The 25,207-nt window shown below is 32.9% G+C and overlaps 1 long non-coding RNA gene across 1 annotated transcript; it reads right to left on the bottom strand.

The window, feature by feature from the left end:
• Positions 1 to 238: 238 nt before the first annotated feature.
• LOC143265525 (uncharacterized) lies at positions 239 to 3,596 on the bottom strand. Its single transcript, XR_013040144.1, has 3 exons — positions 3,356 to 3,596; positions 3,209 to 3,283; positions 239 to 2,577 (listed from the first exon to the last, which is right to left on the bottom strand). It is a non-coding gene; the product is annotated as an uncharacterized LOC143265525 (long non-coding RNA).
• Between the last annotated feature and the right edge of the window lie 21,611 nt (positions 3,597 to 25,207).

Raw genomic sequence — 25,207 nt, forward strand, 5'->3', positions numbered from 1 at the left:
GGCCACGGCACGAAAAACACTGAAATACTGACATAAAATGCATTGAATTTGTGTTCGATATACTCTCGAAGTGGTTTGCCATGCTTTTAAATTCCGCTGACTTTGATTACTTAGATTATGGTTGCAGAAGAAAACAATTAAAGTGTAAAACAATTCATTCGTTTTAAAATATTCTGTGTTTATAACGCTAGAACTACCAGTCAAAATGACTGGTCTTCAAAAATACATCATAACAGAATATTGTTATATTTATTAATTTATTCCTATCTTACAAAATTGAGTCCATGTTATGCAGTTATAACTATGATATAATGATAATTTTAATAATTCTAATAATATAATTAGACCTACATTTTATTTCTCCCGAACTTGTTTCGTGTATATCAATTTTATTTTGACGATCTTATATGCTTTCATTTTCATCTGTTGAACTTGAAAGCATACGAGCACATCTTCCTTTACGTAAGTTCCAAATGTTTTCTAATTCGCTTTCTGAACATTTTCTTCGTCTATCTCATTATCATTATACAGTTCAATTTCATTTTTTTCTAATACAGTTTCTTCATGCTTATTCTCGATATCTGAGTATTTCATTGTTATACTGTTCACTTCTTGCGACAATTTAGAGATTTTCCACTGTTCTTAGGTGCTATTATTAGGTGAATTAGGTGCTATTTCAGTGACTTTGGTATACAAGATGACGGCATAAAACAACAACGATTACCATGTTATGTTACATCGCGGCTATGTTTATGTTGTGGTACAAGACGTTGCGTGCGATAAAATTTTGTAACAAAATATCGATAAAACTATCTAAATATCTAATAAAACTTCGGGTTCGGTAAACAGATTATACTATAACCAATACTATTGCTGAATTTTTAGCACGCTTGCAAGATGTAATTGACAACCGTGGTGGTAATACTCGATATTAAAATTTACAAGTCCTCGAATTTTTATTGAAAAAACAAAATTACACTCACCCGCGCACACATAGCTGCACGCACACATACCTGCATATACACGACGCACATACACACGAATTCACACACACAACAGGAAGCGTATATCCGATCTTATCAAACTAAAGCATTCTTTAAAAATTCAGCAATAATACCGATAAATGTAAAGAGACAAACTTTTTTAGCAGTAATGACGTTTCCTTAAATTTTTTCGAATAAATTTCAAGGTTTGAACCATCGGATCATAGGGAACAAAGAATCGGAGCCATTTGAAACTTCGCATACTTTTTATAGACACTATGAGCTTAAAAAAAAACTTAGGCATAATCATTGCGATACCTATTTACAAAGATACCGTAACTTTTGTAATTTGAGGAAAAAACACCGTTTTTTGACGTTTCTTTATATCAATATCACGCATCAAAAAAAACCATTTAATCAAAAACTGATATACCCATCTTAAAGGGTACATACTTCGCTTTCTCGAACCGTCCTTACAATTTTTGTTCGATGGTGGGTTCATGAGATAATGACTATCAAAGGAAAAAGCGTCATTTCGGCTTTGGTAGCTCATAACTTTGCGACCGATCATCAAAACGAACTTCGTCGACGTGCAAATTATAGGGGAAGGAACAGGGAATAGCAGACCAGAAGTGGCATTAATAACAAAAATGTCCCTATGTCTGTGCAAACCTTAAAAAAAAATTCTTAAATCTTTTCATCGCGATTTTTTGTATGTTTCATTAGTGAAAAAAGGCCCAAAAAATGTTTCAGACAAAAGATCGAAAACTAGAGACTTGAAGCTTCAAAATGACTATCCTGGATGTCTTCTGTGATGAATTTCAACGGAGGCAGAGCAATTTGAATATGACCTAAAAATTTAAGGAATTTTTCTGTTCCCTTAATTCTTTTGACTAGTGTATTACACTTTCAGTTATTGCTATAAAAGCTATTGCATTATCGCGAGAAAAAATGTAACATGAAGGAAGAAATTTAAAACCAATTATTTTGGCAGATATGGTAGTCTTAAGGTTAAGCAATTAATACTAATTATTCGAAAACTCATCTCATTATAGAATTCATTTATGAATACGTAATTAGAATTTAGAATATTGATACGCTTTTAGAATATTGATAAACATTTGGAAAGGTTAGATAATTATTCTGAAGGGGTATAACATAACCCAAGTTTAACATAATCGAGGAGGTTCAGTTCCAAATATTGACATTTGTACGTTCGCAGTCATTTTAGTTACTTAACCCAATTGTCTGATCGAGACTGGCTGTTTTCTATCTTCTCCGAGTGTATCGTTCGGATTTCGGTCTGCAGCCGCGGCTAAAGGCAATTTTCATTTAAGAACCGTACGATGAACCAAAAAATAAAATTCAGGATTATCGAATATACTAATGCAGAAGGGAATACCACCATTCCGGGCTTGATCGAATATACGGTTGAAATTTAATCTCTTAGGGAAATCGATATATCGGTTGCAAAGGATTCTGCCAGTCTGTTCGTGCAATCTCTTCATTAATAAATTACTTAACGTTGTTACGGAGTTGTTACGTTCATTTTCTCAACTCCGATGTGGTGACAGTAAATATTTTTTACTGTTTCCTGTTCGAATATTTGAAGAAAATTAGTACCTAGATTTCTGTTATTTACGATTATTGATTGAAACATGAATTATCACTATTTACAAATTGCGATCGGAATTTAAAGAAAATTACTACTTCAATTATTGTTGAAATTTCAGTGGAAAATTATTATTTAAGTTATTACTATTTACAATTTTCGATAGAATTTTGAAGAAAAATATTGCCACTTACTTTTTTTTACTAAAGTGTGTAAATATTATTGAAATTATTACTATCCACAATTTTGAACTGAAATTTTAAAAAACTAATTGAATCGTTACCGATATAATTTTCGACTGAAGTAAGAAGTGCTGAAAATACTATTATTCAAAATTTTCGACTGAAATTTAAAACAAATTATTAAATCAACAATGGTACAATTTTCAATTAAAATTGATAAAAATGATTAAAATTATCCTTATTCACAATTTGCAACTGAAAGTTGAAAAGAATTATGAATAGATATCGGCGCAATTTTCATCGTAAAAACTACTGAAACGATCACTATTTACAACCTTCGATTAAAATATGGAAGAAATTATCAACAAGGAAACCTTTTGTTAAAAAACATTTTAAATGCATTGCACTAAATGCATAATCTTTTAACATACCCATGAAAATTTACTTTCAGTCAAACAAGTGACAACGTTTTAGAATCGTGTTGATTCTTCTAACCGGCATTTATCCTAAAAAACCGTTAAAATACTTTTTTGAAAATGCTTAGTAAAGGTTTGCCGTATTACGAGAGTCTAATTTACATGTCCGAGAATCAGGCGCAGTAAGTCTTTTCAACCGGTGTAATTTTCCATTGCAGTGGTATCGTATTCGATCTTTCAGCCAATGTTTCTTCTCATTCTCCTCGTTCTATCATCGAAGCTTGCACCCCAAAAATTTCAACCGCATTTCGCTGCGGTATAATAACCGGGAGCAGATAATTTTCAGATTTTCACGGTGAAGAAATACGTGCAACGATGCCTGCGATTGACCATTGGATAAATACTACGAACTTAGGGTAAAATCAACGGATTGCCGATGGTGGATTGTTTGAGGCTGCAACATCTAACCTCGTTTTTAGAACGGGAAACAGCAACAGCAGCAATTCCGCGAGGATTCGAAGAAGAAGCGCGAGGAGAGATGAGGATGATACAATTCGCGAAAATGGAGAGGTTGAAAACAGGTTGAAACGGCTACGAGTGAATCGTCTGGTTCGTTGCATGACAGATTATAACGAGTGACACAATTAAAATCTGTCCTTCGCTTGACATCCAAGAGTAATGCAGTTTGTAATTCTGCAGCTGACTCGGCAATGCATCGTCTTGAACCATTCTGTATCTCTGCACATTGTTTACATTTCGAGTTTGATATACGAGTGCTTGGAAAGCTTGGGCTTGTGTTAGTAAACGCGAAATGAATGATAATTAATAACGAAGTAAATACGTGGTCTTTGTTTTTAAATTACTGATCTTACAAATGTTCATTTTTTAAGGTAGATATTTCCCGATATTAATTTTTGGATGTATGAAAATTTCATGGTTGCAAAATTTTGATAAACGAAAAAGTAAATATAAAGAAAAATATAATATTTTAATGGAATACATTTGATAAAACTATGTTTTTTAATAGTTTTGCACGATAATTAAATCTTCATATTTAGAAATTAAATAAAAACCTATTTTAGGAACTAGTGTATGTATTCCATTGAATTTGGTGACTTACAAATTATGGAATTTAGGGATTTCGGTACTATGGGATTTGAATATTTGGGGATTTGGGGATTTGGAGACTTAGGTATTTGGGGATTTGGGTATTTGAAGATTTGGGTGTTTATGTGTTTGAGGATTTGGGAATTTAGAAATTTGAAAATTTGGACATATGGGTATTTGGATATTTGTGTACGTGGAAACTATAGAATTGGGGCGTGTGAGTACTGTGAACATTCGGAAATGGGAGAATTTAAGAATTTAAAGATTTAAAGATTTAGAGATTTGGAGATTTAGGGACTTAGAGATTTGGAGATTTGGATATTTAGAGGTTTGGAGATTTGGAGATTTAGAGATTTAGAAATATTCAAATTTGACAATTTTTAAATTTAAAAATTTGAATAGTTAGAGATTTGAAATTTGAGAAATTGGATATTTGATAATTTGTGGACTAGCGAATTTAAAAACGTGAATATTGTAGAATTCAGAAATTTGAATATCTTGAAAATTTAGAAACTTGAAAATTTGGAAGTTCGAGAACTTAAATACTTGTGGACTTTAAAGATTCTGAGAATTAAAAAATGTGAAAATTACAGATTTGGCGGTTTATAATGTCCATTCATTTGAATAATGATCTAAAATAATTTTGCTACATCTTTACATAAATATAACAAATACACATATTGTTTAAATGTTCCTACACAATTGAATATCCCTAAACAAATCATTATAACACGTACGTTATTTGATACAACAAATTGCGTCACTGGGGTTGTAATTATACTATAACAATGCAACTGGTAAATGATGTAACGGCACCTAAACCTCAGCGATTACAGTTCCTTTAACCCTTCGAAATTTCTTGGAATCAGCAAGGACTCGAGACAAAAAGGAACGGATAAGCGGGTCGAGAAACAAGCAAAGGATAGCAAGAGTTCGTGAGAAGCGCCTTAACGAAATTTCCCTCGCATTTGGATGCACGGCCTGGCAAAGTGACACTCCCTCGACAAGTAATCGAGTTATTCGACGTCTTATCGAACCTCTCTCTTTTCTTCTCTCACCGCGACATCTCTGTTGCGTTCACTCTCTTTCCTCACATTTCTCCGTTTTTTCTCTCCGTTCCTCTCTTCTGCTTGTCGTGATCGCTTGCCAGGCTGCTTCGGCGATTTGCTGATTACTTCGCCAGGAAAAAAAGAGCTAAAACCATGGGAGGGAAGAGAAACGAAACGGAACGAGTGACGTGCTCGAAACAAGCGAATCGGTCTGTCTGCCTCTTTCCTTCTTTACTTTTGCTTCCATCTTCGCTGACGTTGCTGGTGTGACGTCAGGGACGCAGTCATGTCAGCAACACGAAGGTGCAACACCCTCTTCTCTGTTCATTGTCAACTTCCGAAAGAAGTCTCCTATTAATAAGTAAAAAATTCTCCTGACCATTTCATCTTCCTTCATGCTCCTGAGTCGCCATTTTCCGTGTTATTTCTTGACCACTATTGCCTGACTATGATGTATATGATTACGATACATTCTATGTATATCATGATTTTCAATTTCTGTATAAATTTTTTGAGGATTCTTTAATCAATGATTAGACGCACAAGTGAAAAATTTTCCAGACATTTCATCTTCCATAATACTTCTGAGTCAATATTTTCTACGTTGTTCCTTGTCCCCTATTAGCTAACTATGATGTATATGATAATGCCATACATATACCTTACACTGATTCATTCTGTATCATGACTTTAAATTGTTGGACCAAATTGTTTTGAAGTTGAGTATTTACTGATAAAACGCATTTACGAAGAATATTTTTGATATACTCTAAAATTTATTCTGATTTAACGAACATTTAATGAGCATTATAATGTGTTGTATGCTTGGTTTCATTCAGCCTGCAGATGTACCGAATCTATTGTACTTTTCAATTAGTCAGAATAAAAGAACATAGTGGATGATCGATGATTGTAAATGGGACGGTGGAAGTGAATCAATTTTAATTTAATTAAAAATAATCATTTTAAATTGAAAATTCGATCAAATTGTATTTCGCAAGTGGAAACTCTGTTATGTTTCTGTAATTTGTACGATTTCTGAAATCGTTAATTGCGTAAGCCGAACGCAATTACCTCCGCATTTTAGAGCAATTAATTATTTTAAACGCTGATAAAATAAAGAAATTAATTTCTCGTAGCAGTGAGAAGCGTTAGAGCTTAGCTTTTTACTGTCGACGAAAATTTAAGATGACGAGCAGTTTATAACATTTAAAGCAAACTTTAATACTTTGAGCGAGAACAACACATTTCTTGTTAAAATAGTTGTTTAATAATTATAATAGGGATAATAAGGAATTATTTATAAATAATTGCAAATTAGTGCAAAAACTTATATAAAATAATATTTATAATAAGTGATATGCATTATTAAGTTTTAAAGACGTATTTAAATTTTGACTGAAATATATTATTAGGACTGTTTTTCTCTCATCATAGTAAAAGTGTCAATATATGTAACATATAATATAGAACACTATACTCTATTAATCATGTATATGCATACGTTGAATCTAAACTTCATTTCAATGCGATTGGTGCGAGTACTCGTGTAAGACAGCAATTTACTATAAAAGCTGGAACCATTAATAAAAAGTAATAAAAATGTTATTTGGTGATATATTTACTTTTACCAATAAAATTGCTATGTAATTTATAAAAAACGAGTTGATATATTGATTATTTTCTTCGACATATTTATTTCCCATACAACATATTACATTTTACAAACTGAGTTGATTATTTTCTTCAATGCATTTGGTATACTGCGAATTGTTTCGTGTTCTTTGTACACTGGAAATGACTGGAAAATCTACAATGAAATTAACTGAATTTCTTAAAATTATTGGTTTTCTTTAACTATTCCCGTTTATAAATTTATTCATTTAGACAATTTTAAAGTGTTTCACAGCTTTCCAACAATGAATCGTTAATCTTTTTATCAAATGAAAATGTAATCTTTTCTCATTTTGCTGTACATTTACAGCAGATTTATAACAGAAATGTATAAATGATAGAAATTATCTAAAAGATATAAATTTATAATGAAAATACTCATCCTGCGTTTAATATATTCGTCATTTCTCATTCTAACTACGCATCTCGTTATTTTTAAAACTACATTTCGCAATTAACTGATAAATAATTATTAGTTATGAATTGCATTATTCTTAGTAGTTATAAATTTGTAACGGTATAAATTTAAAATCGTTGCTTTAAGAAGAGCAAGCGTGTTATTCTTTGTTCTAATCCGTGTACGGGGGTTTTCTAAATCTGAATGCCGTTACTGACCTAGGTAGGGGAGTGACACCACCCTAACCCTCTTCTTAAGTTTCTCAAGAGACACTGGCCGTAGTAGCAGGACTAATGAAAGGCGGCTGTGTTGCCAAGATTTTTTTAAAAGGCACCCAAGCCGTGTGCATCCCTCCCGACCTCTGTCGTCCCGTTTTCTTTTGTATCCTTAGAGGCGAGCACAAGGGACGATGATTGGCCGACGAGGCTAATTGTAGAGATCTATCGGCATTCTTTCCCTCTTCCGATTGTACACTAATTGGTGTCGACCACGCGAGAGCTGCAACGTGGATGCGTAATAAATCGACAAAAAATCAGTCTGTAATTTCGACGAAGAGACGGGAATGGGAAATGAATTGTTAAAGCTGTTCATAGAAAATTCAGTCGGCGAACACTGGACAAATATTGCAATCAGATGTTTTCATGAAAAAATGATAATGATGTTTATGAAGTAAACATTTCTTCAGTAAAATTCGACACATTCTGAACGATTCTGAATGTAACTGCTAAATGCAACGATCGAATTAGGAATACATTCCCTATTTTATAATTGTATTGAATTGAATTAATTGTTAACATTTTAGAATACCATTATTATTACGGTATTATAGTAGTTATTGTTATTATTTTATTAGCTAATTATTGTTACTACTTTGCTACATAGTTTTTATCGGTACTTTATAATTATGTCAGACACGAAGGACCAATGTTTGTATAAAAGATTAGGATCACATTATTATTATTTTTTCCGAATATTAATGAAAATTTTTATTAAGTTTCAGATTTCCATGGACTATCTAGTAGAATACTTTTTGGTATATTTCAGAACACCTAAAACTACTTTAAAATATTTTCTACAAAATAAAAAAAAAAAATGTTGGAGTGAAGAGAACTTTGGCGAAGTGTTTTCATATTACACTTAAGTACAGTGTTTGTAAGGAGTTGAAAGGAATATACATTTGTGATTATTTTAAATTCATCATCAGCAATTAAGTTTATCTTGTAAGCACGTAAATATTTTTAGGTTATTTTAAGAGAAGCCTTTATTTACACTACACTTTCAGAAATAGATATTATTACTTTCATTTTAAATACATAATTTGTAGTAAAAATTTTTTTCATTCAGCTTATTCCAAATTTTTTTCCTTTTTAGTTACTTCTGACCATGCAAAAATATTTAATATTTAACTCTTTACAGTCCTTAATTTCTTGTGACGAATATATTTTTTATTTATTATAAACGATAAATAAGTATTCAGCCAATATATTTATCTGAATTACAAGATCCATGAGAAATGAGATATCAAACCACACTCGCTAAACAAATGAAAACGGTTAATAATTATTAAATATTCTTTAATATTTAATAAAGTAAACATACTTTAGATAAAAATTCAAGCGTTGTATCTTAAAAATATTTAACAAGCTTGGTAACATGAATTGGAACAAAAGCCTACATTTAGATCATTTTCTCTATTTAGTTGTTAAATTCTTGTTTTCACGAAGTTCACGATAACTCTCGGTTTAAGCCTCGTTGTAAATCACTATTAATACAGGAGATAGAAGAAGAAATTCTCAAAGGTTTGCCTTCCTCTCCCGTGCTGTAGGTGGATCGTAATTGGAAACTTAATGCTAGGTCGGGCGACCGCTGTGCTGAAAAGATTTCTCCAATTAGCAGAATAAGCCTGGATGAAGATAAGACACGCCCTGCTACCACGCTACGTGATAAATATCGCAAATAACTGATGCGTCCCACGTATAGTCTGAGAGATAAAGATAGCTTCGAATCGAAGGAACGTTACGAGGGCCCATATTGAGGCTAATAACTGCGTTATATCTATTCAGTTTCGAGAACAACAGAATATCATTGCTGATATGTATATGTTACCGTGAAAGACCGAAATCTGGTGAATGTCGACATTCACCAAGCACTAATGGTGAATGTTGAACATGTCGGAGATTTATATTTTCTTCTCCATAATTCAGTCGCTATAAAACGTCACAAGGGTAACGTAACTTTTTCGCCTCTCTTTCTGAGAGGAGAGACCAAGAATTTAAAATACATAGTACATTCTAAGCATACGTGTTCTTCCTCCGTGGCCTATTCTAGCGTGAGTTTCATATAGTATACTGAACAATTTTTCATTGGTAACATAATACTGTACATATGTATATTCGTTTCCCCTGATTTTAATGGTACAATTAATTTCCTTTCATCATTAATTTTTAAAACGTCAAAACGTTTTAATCGTCTGTAATTCAAAGGTGTGTTGCACTTAGTTTTAGCAGAAACCACTTCAGAAAGTATTTTAGAGTACTTTTCTTGAGAAAAATAAAAACAATTGTCTTCTTGTTTACCCCCAATTAATGCATTTAACTTTTCAAGAAAAAGATCACGATTTACTGCAGTATCCATTCAGTATAAATTACGGTATTGGAAAAAAATTAAGAAAACGTTGCTCGCATCATCAAAGCTTGCATAAGATTGACAAAGCTGACTGACTCCACGCAGAATACAGGATTTGGCGGGAGAGAGCCAGTCGCTTCTTTGTCGGCTCCTCTCTTTTGGACCTCCACCAGAGCATATCTGTGACTGTCGACATATACTGGTGAGGGTCCGAATGTACAAGAATGTAATAAAATATTCGGTCTTTCACCGACGTATTTGGTATATGTCGACATTCACCGGTGAATGTCTAATTCTCCAATTTCGGTCTTTCACGGTAGCATACAGGGTGTTACCTGTAACGCTACTCACGATTTTTCTCCCACTTGCAGCCACCTTACGAAAAAAAGTTTAGAATAAAATTTGCAGGGTATGAAGTGCACAATAGATATTAGTAAAGCAAATTTTGAAAACAGTTTGTTCTCTTGGCAAAGTCAAGGTCACCTTGGGTTTTTTAAATAGGAACATACATTTTTTTTTATTCATAGCTTTAGAGGACATTGAGATGAATTCAAAACATATATTACATGATATTTTTATTAACATATTACTCGATTTACAGAAGTGGAAAAGTGAAGTAAAAGACTGGAATATTATATGATGGAAGGCGGCATATGTTACATTTTGAACATGTAATTAAATAAAGTGTATTTTTCTTATATTCTAGTCGCGTGTTTACATTCAGTGATCTCTTTGGAACCAAATAATGGTTACCCTACCAAAGTCAAAAGCTAAGTACTTTACATTTTTCCACTTCTGTAAATCGAGTAATATGTTAATAAAAATATAATGTAATATATGTTTCGAATTCGTCTCGATGTCCTCTAAAGCTATGAATAAAAAAAAATGTATGTTCCTATTTAAGATACCCAAGGTGACCTTGACTTTGCCAAGGGAACAAACTGTTTTCAAAATTTGCTTTACTAATATCTATTGTGCACTTCATACCCTGCAAATTTTATTCTAAACTTTTTTTCGTAAGGTGGCTGCAAGTGGGAGAAAAATCGTGAGTAGCGTTACAGGTAACACCCTGTATACATCTTTCATTTTGTTTACATTTTAAATGTTACTGTGAGCACGCTGTATGAGAAAAGTTCCTTTTTTCAAGAAAAATAGTCCCTAAGTAGAAAACCTACATTTACACAAAAATTGATGATCAGAAAGGGAGAAATAAATAAAAATACAATTGTATTGAATCTGTATACTTTGTTAGCTAATGTATGTCTTTTTTGTATCTTGCCTTTTATAATCGCACTTTTCTGTTGGTCTACAAAATGTTGCAATATTATGTTATTTTTCGTATATACTTTTTACTAGGGAAAAATACCTTTTGTTAGGAAAAATTTAAAATTAATATGTATTGTTACTTTCTTGTTAGTGTTACTTGCCCATGAGTGTTTAAATATGCATTCTTTTCTTTAAAAAAACATCATGCAACAAGGGGTGAGGACACTTGCAAATCTTGTAATAAGTATAATAATTTTCTATAATTACTGATTTATTATATTTCTATTGTTTTACAGATCATTAAATACATCATCGTTTCTAATTACTTTTAATACGATTGTACCAAATTATAATTAATTTCAAGACAGAAAAAGTATGGCAATAAATAAACATTGTTTTTTAATAAGACGTATAATAAAATAATAAAATATGCTACACCTAATGTTGTAGAGTCATAATATTTTGAGGAGGCACAGGAAACAGATATTCAACAAAATCTAAAAATTTCATAGTACATTATATCACACTGCCATATTTACAAATACAACGAAAGGTTAACTAGGTGACTATTCTTAAAAGAGATCACTTTCATCACGAAAGAGCAAACGAATCGTTAAAAGAAAAATTATCATTGCACCTACAATAAAGTAATCAACATTAACTCTATTTGTTTTCCTGAAGTTCCCGATATAACGAGCGTTCGCTAAACAACAGCTCATCAAATGTTACCCGGTAGCCGCTGGTAATTCACGTACTCCCATCGAAACAGTTGATCAATCGACGCGTAAAGTAATTAAAACAAAAAAAAAAGCGGCGGAAAGAAGGAGGAAAAAAAACCAAACGATCGATCCCCGATCGTGGATATTCGTTATTTTTAACGATCCCATGCACCGAAAGGGAAGAACCGAATACGCTTTCCAGGTCAGATCGGCCAATATTTCAAACGGCCAGACATTTGGAAAGAATTGACGAGGTACGCGCTCCTGCAAAACAACCCTTTCGTCCGTGGGGCAGGCTGGCGTCGTGGGACGTAGGTTTGTTGGCAGATAGGTTCTACAGAGGGGCGGGGGAGGAGGTGGTTGGCTGGCACACGAGTGTGAGAGTGTATGTAGGGGTGCAGCTGGCGGCCATCTTGTTGTTTGTCCAAGCTCGGCCTTCACACTAGAGTTTGTAGTCCGGTACCACCCTCAAGTGCGTCCTATTGGTGCATTTAATTGTAAATAACGAGTTGAACGTAGCCTGACGAGTATTTGACTGTGTTCAATCTGATTAACTCTAAGGCGTAATTAGAACGAAATACGCTGGTTAGATTTATGCGAAAAAAGAGAACAGCCCGATCTTGGGAGAACGCCAAACTACGGTGGTTAGGGTTTATTCGATTAGGGGCGCACGCGTGCGTTTTGAAAACGATTTTCCCTTCTAACTCTGCTGGATGTTGCAAATTAATTATCAATACATTTATTTCATTTTGTTATATATTTAGGTACTTGCGAATTATGAGGTTAATGGTTATGAAGTTAAAATAGGACTATTACTTGAATTAACCATTGTTCTACGTTTATCATCTGAAAATCGTCATAGCAACAATTTTTATTAAGGACAAATCAACGATTTTTGTAAGAAATTGACAATTTTATTAAAAGTTCACTATACATAAGCTTGCAATTTTTTGCTAAATATGGAAATAGATATTAGGGTATTATTGGTATTAATGTTTTCGGTATAGTTGTATACACAATCATGGTCAATTAAGATACAAAAATGGTCTAAGAGTTAGACACTAATTATTAGTTGATATGATAGTCGAACTTTTTAAATAAATTAACGAACGTTGCGCTTCGTATTTACGGTTGTGGCTAAAACTTTAGGATAACTACCTTTTCAATATTCTACTGTATTTGTTGTGCAATATTGAAAACACTGTATTGTATTCTAAATATTAAACAGTCAAGGAATTGTTACTGTTTTGTAAAATTATGTGAATAGTTGTATTCCATTTGTCATTAAAGCAGAACCTCCAAAGCGGAAGTATTACGTAGAATGATAAGAGTAAAAACTTCTGTGTTCTATTTGGCGCAGGAATTAGTCCAACACTACACTTAAGAAAATTATACCGAAATTTTACAAATTATTCAATTATAATTTTTTTCTTATAAAGATTACAAATTATTTCAAAAATAGATACCTACACTTTATGACTTGCTTTATCAAATTTATTTAAAAATATTATAACTTTTACAAATTATTATCACAAAGTTATTAACGTAAGTAACAACTCTTCTCGAAAAACTAATATTTTATAGAATAATGCCAACTTTCTGTTATTGCCCCAATTTTTCATTCAAATGCTGCTCTATCCTGTTTGAATTGCAGCGTTGATTTATATTTCTGCACGTTTCGTTTAATTTATATGAAGTTTTTGCCGTTTCTAGGTTTTTTAATTATCAAACTGTAACTGTACAGATTCTAAAAGAAAAGAAATGACCAAAAGTAGTCATAAAGGAAATGTCAAATTATAATTGAGCGAGTTAATATTATTTTTTTCACTTTGTGACTAATTGTAAGTTCCAAAGTCACATAGTTCTATAATTTTGAAGTCCCCACAGCTAATTTCTACCCTGCAAGTTTCCACATTTCTAAAGAGTGAAGGTTTAAAAATTCCGGAATCCCTAAATATCGAAATTTTAAAGACCCTAAAATTCCAAAATGAAAAATTTCTTAAGTTCTAGAATCTTAGGGTACATATATTTCAAAGTTCCATGATTTAAAAATTACAAAATTCAAAAATTTCAATATTCCAAAGTTCCAAAATTCCAAAAAACTAAAGTTTCAAAATCTGAATGTCCCAAAGTTCCAGCATTCTAAAATTTCAAAATAATGTCCCAAAGTCCTAATACAATGTTACCGAATTTCCAAGCCCTATAATTTCAAATTTCTAAAATCCTAAATTCTCAAAATTCAAAATTCGAAAATCCCGTTTCCCGCGCGGAATCCTCCGACTTCCTTTCGTTGCACCGCTGTTTTCGTAAAATAATAGTTACTTCACGATATCGGATAACAATTTCTCACGCAACGTTGCAGGATGTCTGAGAATGTTCGTTTTTCATTATTTCGGCCGCCTCGCTGCCGTACGCGTTATTGCTTTTCAAATGCATATACGCACGTTGAACGTTCGGGAAACGGTATTTAGATAATCGAGCTTTTCTGCTGCAGTTGTTTGTGCAGTTCGGTCGAATTCAAATTTCCCCCTTCCGTGTACTTTTCTCTCTCCAAACACAGAGAACAGGCCGCTGTTTTCGCGACGTTATCCATCGCTTCAGAATTGTTTTCTACGCGTGAACGAGCGGACGCGCGAGTGAATTTCATGAAAAATACCTCGAAGCAGTCACATTGTTTTGAACGAGAAAGGCTACGCAGAAGTGATGCAGACCACGAACAGAAGCCACTATGAGATCGTAAATCTGCACACGTCGATTCGAATCACCCGGTAGAGGGTACGAGAGCGTTGGTCCGATGGAAGGCACGGGTCAATAACCTGGCGTACCTACATTTTTCCATAGCCACTGAAATGGATATGGAGGCTGGTCGCAGGCCACGTCCAAATGCGCAAGCATTCCTGTAATAGAGATGATCGAGTCTCGCCGCAATTGAAATTGATATTTTTTTCGTATTGATACTGACCGTACGGTGAGTAGCCTGTCTCGATCCAAAGGTCGAAGAACTACTATTGGAAAGTCGAAATCGTTTTTTCGAATGGTCCTCCTCGGTTGTCATGGATTAAACGTTCATGGATTTTCACTTCGTATTGCACAATTCTTTTTGCAAATTGTAATTGGGGATATGTAAAACGATTAAGTGAAGTTCAATTTGGGACCAACTTCTTTGAAAAGTCATAGCTTTTGATTATAAACAAGTTTACTGAAATTTAGTTCGTCTTTTAAAAGCGAGATACCAGAGAGACGTAATTCCTTTTGTTTTATATGAAAATCACATGAGACGGAATTATTTTTGCAAATTTTAATTGGGGATATGTAAAACGATAAAGTGAAGTTCAATTTGGTATCAACTTCTTTAAAAAGTCATAGCTTTTGATTATAAATAAGTTTACTGAAACTTAGTACGTCTTTTAAAAGTGAGATATCTATTCTTCTGCAACCTTGAACAGGGAGTTGTAATCCTTTTGTTGGCGGACATCTTGAATGATCGATTTATTGTAGACTTTGTTATTCTTGTAAAAAACTTAGGCTATTAATCATAAAAAAGACGTAGTTAAAAATGAAGGTTGTCGTCCATTTAATAGTACACCATTTACTTAACATCAATACATTTTCGTATTAATAATATAATAGATTAATAATATAAATATAAAAATTATCTTAAATCTACTACAATGCATAACTATAAAAATTGTAATGGCAGAATTTGATGAACAAAAGGACAACATATCCACAAATAATTTAATTGTGTCAGTAATAAGTAATTAAAAATATTAATTTGGTAATAATTGTTGCTGATTCATTTTACACACAACTATTATATAAAATTATTTTTCAAATTTTAACGGAGTGTTGGGCACCTTAAAAATGCTACACGGGTATTGAGGTGATCACGAGTTCCATATTAACAATCCCCAAACTAAAGAGTATAATAAAAAAGATTCGCTTCATTCACAATTAAATAAAAACGAATTTTCTGTACAGTCAAATGAAAAAATGGTGTATTCATAAGTAAAATATTAATTAGTTATACAAGTATAAAAAATGAGTTCATAATATAAAGCTCAGTTGTATTTGTTCATAAAACTTGCTTCTTCCATTGATACTAACATCTGACACGAATTACATCATAACTAGTTACATCGTATACTTCGTTCTATTATAGTAATTAATTTATAGATGTTTGCAATTAATAAGAACGACATCAGCTTATATAATCGTTATGTATGCATAAAATGTGACTTCAAGTTTTCATAAAATAGTTATTTCAATTTCTTTTCAAATTAATAAATTTATATATTTATTATTTCAAACCTATAACGGAGTAGAAAATTGTCACAAGAAAGGGTTTAGTGATTGATTCGGAGAGCGATCAAAATAATTTAAAGCTATGGCTTAACAATTACCGATAATTGTTAACACAGTGACGTAATTTGTTACAATAAAATAAATTGCATCATGAAACATATATTTCAAAATATTGTTCATACACAGGGTAAGATACAATTAAAAATAAAATGATTTGTATCTAAAGGTTACATTTAAGAATGTAAATAATGAATAGAATGAAATGAAAGATATCATAAAAGAGAATGTATAAATAGTTATAATTTTTTTATGTAACCTAGAGCACAATCGTAGAATTACAATTTGTCTGGTAATAATAGCTGAAGCTACGACGCGATTCCCGCGCAAAGTTACATACTTATAATGAACTACATTGTTCACTTTCTCGCTTATTATTCGCCGTGATAATTCCACTGTTCTTTTTATTTCGCGCGAAAAACGCGTGAACTGTGTGAGAAAAAGAGTGTGAACCGCTTAAAGAGAATCGAGTTCGAACATAGCCGCGAGAACGTTTTAACCTAAAAAATGGAAATAAGTAAAACTTGCAGAGAATGTGAGATTCCATCGAGATTGATCGCGAACGTGCAAATCGTACAGCTGTTATCGTTTCCTCGCCGTTTCCAATATTTTATACACATTCTCCAATTTCAGAAATTGTAATCTCGGTCGATACGAACACGGTTTTTTAGCCATTTGTCTGCGAGCCTGTTTCGAAGTAAACGAGTTGTAACGGCCTTATCTCTTAGGTCGGTGAAAAATAAATGTCTAACCTTATCGTGTTACTATGACGGAGATTATTTATTATACATTCTTAAATGCTGGAAAATCAGACACTTCAGATAAATACTGACAGAAGGTAGATAAAATGCATAAAGGACTGAGAAAAAATAGATAAAGTTGTGTAATCGAATGAACCCACACTGTTACGAAATAAAATAGTGTTATAAAAACGTTAGTTGTGAAAGTCTTTGAAAATGTTTCTAGTTCTGGGCTTTTAGAATATTTTAAAATATGTAGAAGTGATTTTTAAGCCCATTAAAAATTGTATGAGCTTCAGTAACGTGTAGCATCGAAATATAATTTCATATGCGATGGATAATTTTAAAGGTGACATTGATACTATTTTGAAATATTAATTATTTTCTATTTCAGTCGCTTACATAATGTTAAATAATATTGTTAGATAATTAAATCCTCTTTTAATTCTAGTAACATAGAGGTTTAAGCAGAAGGTAAGACATTAATTCAGTTTTAAATATAAATAATATTTTTACTTTAAAATTGTTTTTTATTATTACAAAAAATATTTGTATTAAAAATCTATTAAATTCTAAATAAAACTCCCTTCGTTACAATTCTATTACTCAGAAGTCTTATACCAAAACACGATAAAATAGATTAATCGGTGACGTAAATTCATAACCGAAGCATGAAATTTTTCAAAATTTCTATTTCTTATACTTAGATAATATTTATATATAAAAATCGAGGTTCGAATGGAAATCTTTGGTGATTGAATCCGTTCCGTCGGTTTGGTAGCCGTTGCACCAGCGTCAAATGCGAAGAAACTCGAGAAGAAAGAAAGTGATCTAGAAAGAAATGAACACTTAAGAGATAAGAATGCATAAATGGAACGTTGAGAGGAAGAAAGACAAATGAGGGTAATAACCATCTGTTTCGTCGTGGAGTCAATAGTTGAACGAATAATCGATGAAAGTGTGCATAGGGTGCACGATAAATCATAGTCGCGCGACCATGGATACCGATCGTGCTCACTTATCCGGCAAATTCCTGTCAATAACGAGACAAACGTTTAAGTTATAGTATCTGTTTAAGAAAGAAACGTGGAGGGCAAGGTAAAGAAGTGGCGCGCGGCATTCTTCGTGATATACGAGCACCGCTGTGTCATAAGATATATGTAAGTTTCTAGATGGAAGCATCTGTCGACCGATCCTCTCGGTGCATTTCTTTCGTTATTCGTTCAACGGAACGAAATCCAACGTTCGATCGACTCTACACGAAATGGAATACTCGCTTTGAATTCCGACGTGGTGCTTTCGCGAACGCGTTAAGCAACACGAACCAACCGAACAGGGAAAACAAATAAACCCTTTCCTTTATACTTCATCCTCTATTTCTATTTTCTTCCTATCGTGTCGGATTTTTTACACTTTGTTCGTCCGTTTTGTGTTACTGCTGTTGTTGAAAATCAACGCAACGACGTCCTTCGGTCTGTCTCCCCCTTGTTCGAATTAATGGATCAGCATACCAGTGGTGTTTAAGAATTTAGGGATTTGGAGGTTTGGAAATAGGAATTTTGTTATTTGGGAATTTGAGGATTTGAAAATTCAAGTATTTTAGAAATTGTAGACCTGAAGGTTTGGGATTTGGCGATTTGAAGATTTGATAAGTTGGGGTTTGGAAAGTTTAGGACTTGGAAATGTGGGAAGTTAAGGCTTTGGAGTTTTGAAAATTGTACAATTTGGGAATCTGAAAATTTTAGAATTTTAGGATTTGTAGTTCTGGAAAGAGAAGTTTAGAATTTCGAAACTTGAAAATTTGAAAAATTGAAGAATAGGAAGCTAAGGAACGCAGGGTTTGGAAATATGGGAATTTAAGGAATTGTGAATCTGGAAACGTAGAAATTTCAGAATTTGATTATTTGGAAATTTGAAGATGTAAGGGGTTGGAAAAGTAGGATTTGGAAATTTAGGTATTTTGTGATTTGGTATATGAATTTGGTAATATGCATGCTTGCGAATTTGGTGTTTTAACGATTTAGTGATTTGAGAATTTGTGAAATTTGTATGCTTGAAAGATTGAGAAATAAAAAAATGAACTTTAGGATCTTGAGAATTTGAGACTACAGGAGTTGGAAATTAGAAAATTTGAAAAATTGAGTGTTAGAAAATTTCGGAATTTGAGGATTTGGCGATATGACAATTTAGACAGTAGCCCAAGGATTTGAAATTTGAAAATATGAAAAATAAGGGGTTAAAAATTAGAATTTAGAAATGTAGGAGCCTAAGAAGTAGACTTTTGGTAATTTGGAAATTTCAGGAATTAAAAAAGTAAATCACTTCAAGAATTGAGCATTTGTCGAATTCCATAATTTGATAATTTGAAAGATTTGAAAGTTTAAAAGTTGCAGAATTTAGAGATTTGACAATTTGAGAATTTGAGAAGTTTGAGAAATTTAATCAATTTAGAAGAGATTTGAAAATTAAAAATGTTCTAAATATGTGATTTCGAAAATTTGAAAAATTGACAAGTTTTAAAATTGATCAATTCGGAGGTGAAATTGAAATTTTATTGTACGTACGTTTACATTAAGATTGTAATCGAATATCCAAATATTCGACTACCAAGTAATTTTTAAGCAATTCAAATTGAAGTAATAGGAATTATTCAAACATGCAAATGTCAATGAAATTCAGTTTCGAAATTGAAATATTTAAAACATTCAAAGTACTAAAATACATCAAATATTCAGGGTACTCAAATACTTCAAATATTCAAAATACTCAAATAGTTCTAATATTCAAAGTGTTCAATGTACTCGAACTTCAAAATCGTATTCAAAGTAATTCAAATTATTTAAATATTCTACCACTCTATTTTTCCAGCTCTAATTTATATCCTTAAATACATTTGACATACTGTTCACAATTTTCTCAAATGTTCAAATTCCCAAATTCCAGCTTCGCAAACGATCAATTTCCCATATTTCGTTTAATTTTTGTATCCGTCTTCCTACTTTGTACGTTCGTTTTGTATTACATCCGTTATCGGTAATCAACGAAACGTCGTTCCCGTTCCATCTGTTCCTCTCGCTCGTTCGAATTCCCCAATCGGTGGGCAGAAGAACCGAGAAACTTGGCCGTATGCTATATAGCCGGAAGTCGTGAACTGGCGAAAGGACCGTGCGACCGTCGGAACTTGTAGAAATGAATGCGAAGAGATTGCCGTAGAAAGAGGGGGAGGCGGAATAGTGGGCTGTCCGGGAGGGTGGACAGCTCACGGAACTAGAAAAAGGAGAGACGATACGACGCTTCGAAACTTTTCCACTTTAACAATTATGAGCTGGAATTGAATACAGCTTGCACCGATTGTAAGTTCACTCGATTTGCTATCCTTATCGCTATCGGCTGTCCCCATAAATAACGTGTGCGATCTTTTCGAGTTTAACTGGCTGGCGGTCTGCTACCGCGGTTCCATCAAGATCAGTCCACGAGATTGTCCATATTTATTTTTCCTACGATTTTCTTCTTCGTGCTGGCCGCCATCGTGATTAAAAAGTTATCTAATAGCCCGTGCGTCAGAACTTTTACCGCTCTGTTCTCTTGCTTCTTATTTTATGTATAAATACTTGTGGATCATTTAGATATTGTAGGATTCTGTCACCGCCGTAGATCGCGATTCGTGGAAGCGTTTAATTTCTTGTCGAATGATTTATTTGTCAAATGCGCCAATTTGAACTAATTATCGAATTATGACAATATTAAATTAAATAAAGGAAGTTGCAGTGTTGTCACTATTGTGTTTATGAATTTTTGACTACGCAAACTATAATTGAATTTAATTTTTGATCTAAAGTATATTAAAAGTTTGAGTAAAATTCGTCACATTTGAACTGTGTGTGCGTCTTGAGTCAAAATATGGCGGAATTCATCAAACTATGGCGAAAAGTTAAGAATGTAAGTTGTTTATAAAGCATTATTGTGCAAATTTGACAAGTTGTGCAGAAATTTTGAAATTCAACATCATACATTTACATTAATGAATTTTCAAATTGTGAACTTAAGAAATTTGGTAAATTTGCAATTTGAAAATTGTAGAACATAGGGATTTCTAGAATTGAAAAATGAGAATTCAAAAACTTCGGAATTGAAAATTGAAAAATTTGACGAATTTAGAAATATGGAAATTTTTAAATTTAGATATTCATAAATCTGATGGATCTTGAAAATTTAGAAGCTTTGCTATTTGAAAATGCAGAATGTGAGGAAAGAGAAAGAGAGAAAGAAAAAGAAAAGGAATTTGAAAATTTTGGAAATTGGAAAACTGAGATCATTATAAATTTGGAAATTGGCAAATGTTCTGCATCTGAAAACTTAAAAATCTAATTTGCATTTTGAGAATTAAAGATTGAAGACTTTGGGACTTCAAAATTTGGAAATGTGATAACTCAGAAATTTGATAGAATTTTTTATTTTACCTACACTTGATTGTTCTTATATATTATTTTATATTTTATACATTATTATAGTAAGGTAACTCCCAATTCAGAATAACAAAATCATAAGTTGACACATCCGTGGAACACAGAACCACCGCAATCTCGAGATATTCTATCTCGACAAAGAAGTTAAAAATCGTGTCGTTGGGCAGATCTGTTTACAATCAGCCAGGATCAACGAGAGAAGCTTTACGATAATCGATATTTGATTGTAGCCACTGGAATGCTTTCAAATGGCTGTTGAACAGCATACAATGCTGTCTGCCAGTATAACCGCGATTCGGTGTGCGATTTCAGAGCAAAGGGGAGGTTGAATACATGAAGGGTGAGTGCGGAAGAATTTGCGTTTAAAAGTTAGCAACGGTCTCGTTAAGTTTCAACAGTTACCGGCCTAGTATCCGACCGCTGTGTAAGTATATCCAAAGGCGAAGTTCGACGTGCACGACCAGGCTATTCCAGGCGTCTGTAGGTTGTTTGTTTTCGAGGACAAGGAAAGGAAAGGGGAACGATTGCGAGAAGAATAGGAAGAAAAAGAAGGAACAGGAGAAGGAGAAAGAGGGGAAGGTAAGGGTATGAGGAACTAAGAACGTCCAAGATGGGGAAGGTGGAAAAAAGGTGATGGGATTGTGCGCGACGCAAAATAGCGAGGAATTGTGCTGAAGTTAAATTTATACGAACATTGGCGTAACTAGAAGTGTTTTCTGGGGTGGAACAAATTATCGAGACTTACTGACAATTAAATACCAAATACGATTGCATGATTGTTGAAAATTTAAAAAGCTATTACGAATATCAATAAATTTAGAAATTTGTTAGTGACGGTATTTGGAGAATTTAAAAATTAAAGAATTTGAAATATGGCAATTTGAAAATTTAAAAATTTGGAGCTTTCGAATTTTGTGAAAATTAAATTTGAGAATCTAATTATTTCTATATTTGGAAATTTAGTAATTTAAAATTTGGAATTAGAAATGTGAAAACTGAGAATTTTAGAAAATTGGAAGTTTAAAAACTTGAGAATATGGGAATTTAAAAATAAAAATTTTTTTAATTTGAATGCTTCGGAAGTTGAACATTTATAAAATTAAAAATTGGAGAATTTAAGGAATTTAGAAACTGCAGAGTTTGAAAATTTTTCTTATTTTGGAAAATTGAATATGTAAGGTCCGACAATTTGGAAATATAAAAATTTACAAATTTCAATTTTTTTAATTTGAGTGGTTGGAAAATTAAAAATTCGGTTATTTAGAAATTTGAAAACTTGGAAATCTAAGGAATAAAAAGTTTGCAAATAAAAAGTTTGCAAATTTTGTAATTTGGGAATTAAGGTTTGAAATTTGAGAATGTGGCAATTTAAAAATTTAAAAATTAGCAAATTTAAGGATTTAAAATTTTTCTGTGCAGTTGAAAAATTTAAGAATCTGGAAATTTTTTAATTTGAGAGTTTAAGAACTTGGAAATTTGAAAATTTCGAAGTATTTCAATTTGAAAACTTGGAAATTTGAAAATGTCTCAATTTTCAAGTCAATTTTTGCATTGTTCATTCTTAATTTATTAAATAAAATGGATATGAAATACACGTACGTGAATGTATTACACTCTGATTTATATGGCCCTAGGGTGCTATATGGTCTCCGTTAAAAGAATCCTAATTTAATGTACTACATTAACACATTAAGAACCGCATTAAGGTCGTTGAAAGTTTCATTAGATAATATTCTCATTTCAAACAAATTTTACCCGTTATTTTCACAATATTTTATTTTATTATCCATAAATACCTTATATCGTTTCTAATAATATACCTGAAAGAATTCTTGAATCTTGAGTTACGAATTTTTAAGATAATCCATTCGTCTCCCGCCCATAGTTAACGCAACATATTAATCACGAACAAGTTAAAGAATCTTTACGTTTATCCACAAAAGTATAACGAGAAAAGCATACAGTTGGTAGGCCAAAAAAGATCGGCGAAAATAGTTTGTTGATGCGTTGGCATGAGGGGCGTAAAAATGATAGCTAGTAAAACTTCATAAAAACCATGACCGTGTCGAAAACAGTTAAAGCGACAGAAAGAAAGAGGAATAAAAATTTCCTGTCGCATTTTGCCCGGCCCTAAAGGAGGGGGAAAGTTGCTTTCGCGAAATCCTTTTCAAAGTTTCTTTCGTCGCGGAGAATTTATACGGGCATCGACAATGTCAGCTTCATAGCCGTGCTTCAGCTCGCGACACTTCCGGCGAAAGGACGCAACAACTTTTCTCGACGGAAGAGAGCACGCTCTGCAATTGTGTATCGACGACGCCAAGCGTCGAGGTTGTTTTATGGCCAGGCTGAGGGCCTCGATTCACCCAACGAAGACGCCCCGTCTCTGTCTAACTCGTGAAATAGCAAAAGCATGGGGGAAACAGTGTATCACGACTGCTTCGTGGCTGTTTCTTGCAGAGTTGACGATAAACTTTCGTATAAGTTAAGTACGGGCAGGATGAAGATGCATTACCCAACCACGTGACCTGTCGGCTGATACTAAATTGAAAATCGGCCCTGCTCAAACAATTGTATGGAAAGAAGCAATTGAAACGAAAGCGCTATCATGCTTTTTTGCACTTTCATTTCTAACCACCCTTCATCGAACTTCCGTTCGCCTCCCTTCTGTTTTTAGGTTATGTTGAATTCAGTATACGTTTTGAAACGTTTGCCACTCTAATCAGTTGCGGACGAGTTGAAATGTTGTGATTGATGGGGATGCTCCCATTTGAAAGATAGATAATTATACGTCTAATTAATGCAAATTATACGTCTAATGAAATGCATGTTACTAGAGATACGATTAAAAGTGTAGGATCGGAATATGAGAAATGATCGAAATCACTTATTAAAACAGTTAAACAGTTTATTTCTACTCTTGCTCTACTCTTTACGCTCTTCCTCTCCCTCTCCCTCTCTCTCTATTCGTACACTTACAATGAGTTTCTTAAATCTACCCGTCACCGCCACTTATCGCAATATATATATCGCCACCTCGAACTCCTGTTTACCTTTTGGGTGACAACTGTTTCGCACACTGCTCCGGCTCGAAGCAAGAACTCTTGCTGTTTTTTGTCGTTGCGATCTAATCTCCTACAAAAAATTTCTGTAACAGTGAAAAAAAATATGTCGAAAGAAATAACTGAAACTAAAATGGGATTAGACGTTTTTGCATTTTCATTTATGATTATTGGGAATTTTAATTTGGGAATTTGAGGATTTGGGGATATTTAGAAATTTAAAGAATATGAAAGTCTTGGAATTTAGAGTTTTGGAAATTTGTGAATCCGAGAAAATTAAAAACTTGAAAATATGTAACATTGAGAACAAAATAATATAACAAACAATATTTACAACAAAAATTGTAAAGAATATGAGGTAGAAATAAATTTAATTAAAAACTCTGCTCGTTATACGATACCATACGAAGCAACAAAACCTTACAAAATTCGATAAAATCACTGATTCGAATACGAATCATCCTTCGTGGAGTGATCAAAAACTGATTCAAGTAGGGCAAAGCCATCGAACAGGAGTAAATTAAAAACAAACAAATACCATATAATAAAA

This window comes from Megachile rotundata, chromosome 12 (assembly GCF_050947335.1).
Source record: "Megachile rotundata isolate GNS110a chromosome 12, iyMegRotu1, whole genome shotgun sequence".
Classification (NCBI taxonomy): domain Eukaryota; kingdom Metazoa; phylum Arthropoda; class Insecta; order Hymenoptera; family Megachilidae; genus Megachile; species Megachile rotundata.